The sequence below is a fragment of the Anneissia japonica genome, unplaced genomic scaffold, assembly GCF_011630105.1.
Source record: "Anneissia japonica isolate Jap-2015-1 unplaced genomic scaffold, ASM1163010v1 scaffold250001_len1557_cov97, whole genome shotgun sequence".
Classification (NCBI taxonomy): Eukaryota; Metazoa; Echinodermata; class Crinoidea; order Comatulida; family Comatulidae; genus Anneissia; species Anneissia japonica.
Window position 1 is genome coordinate 1 of NW_022742418.1, and position 1,421 is coordinate 1,421.

Genomic DNA, 1,421 nt, shown 5'->3' on the forward strand with positions numbered 1-1,421 from the left:
CACTCATATACAACTCACCTGACAGTCTCCACCAATAATGTAATTATCTCGTGCATCGTCAAGTAATCTGCAAGTTGCGAGTTCCTTCGATAGCCCCAGGAATGCTTGTCAATTGTCATGCAATTCTCCCATTTATGATTAACAAGTTTTCCTTGAGTTAAAATAAAATAAATTATGTAATAATAATATAGTAATTATGAAGAATCAAAATGATTTAGAAAATGTATAATGATTAAATAATTAACACATTAACAATGATAATTATATATTCCACACAGTGGCAGCTGTCCTCTGGCTCAGTATAGCTGATGAAGGCCTGAGGACTGGCTGAACATTTCTTTTGGTACAATAAATAAATACAGTACACAAAACAAACAGTTTGTGGAAGTGGATTGGTGCAGGGGGAATGGTTGGGGTTTCAATCCTATGCTGTGCATTTCACTTGTGTCCTTGAGCAAGCCACTTTATCTACATTATTACTTCTGTTTTCCCAGCTGTAAATAGTTAAAAACTGCCCACACGAATAAAATATACAAGCGGTACTGGGTAAAGAAAACTTCAGTCTACCCAGCTGTATGGGTACCAGCAAATTGCAAAGGGAAACTTGCGGTGGACCAGTGTTCCCACCCGCATCGAATATCGTACTCGTACAGGCTACAGAAACTGGGGTTAAGCTCCAGCCCTATGAGCCCTAGTGGCTCAGGGATTTACTATTCCAAAACATTTTCAAAAATAGATAAAGAAGATTAATTGCAGGTAAGTACCTGGATTATATCGGTCTTGACAGGTGTAATACCCTCCATGTTTGCAATTGGTGTCACTCCCCCACCTGTCATTCGTCACAACAGTGTCCTTAACCGGGCTGAATCAGAAAGGTAAAACACTTTTATCCAAATCATCTTTAGAACAAGATTTTACTATGTAATTCGTTTAATTTCTTAACAATAGGCAGATTTTTGCAACCTTTTTGAAAATGATAACAAATTTGAATACATCATTATCATTATTCTAACATATGCTGTACGAGCTGAATGATCTCTGATTTATTAATGCAAACACATGAATCGCCTATGTTGATGACATAGGGGAAGGGTTGTCTGAAAATGTAATGACATTACCGTATTAGTTATCATTTTTGTAAGCTTGCAAAAACTTCCTATAATCTTGAAGACACCTTCTCAAAATACTGTTGAATAAAAAAATAAATCAAGACATGAAAAAGTTAAACATAATACTTCTGCATTCCAACTATCAAGAAAACCAGAAATCTATGAGGGCGGATGTTGCTATGCAGCCATTTTGGTAAAATATTTGTAATGATGTAAATACAAATAAGGAAACAAACAAAAACGGATCCAGAGCTTTTCTTTTAAGAGAGCTCAAAATATATAAATCTAAAATTCTTAAACTGAAGTAGAAAT

At 35.3% G+C, this 1,421-nt stretch overlaps 1 long non-coding RNA gene across 1 annotated transcript; it reads right to left on the reverse strand.

The window, feature by feature from the left end:
• Nucleotides 1-16: 16 nt before the first annotated feature.
• On the reverse strand, nucleotides 17-1,139 carry LOC117119152. Its single transcript, XR_004447147.1, has 3 exons — nucleotides 1,119-1,139; nucleotides 765-862; nucleotides 17-151 (listed from the first exon to the last, which is right to left on the reverse strand). It is a non-coding gene; the product is annotated as an uncharacterized LOC117119152 (long non-coding RNA).
• Between the last annotated feature and the right edge of the window lie 282 nt (nucleotides 1,140-1,421).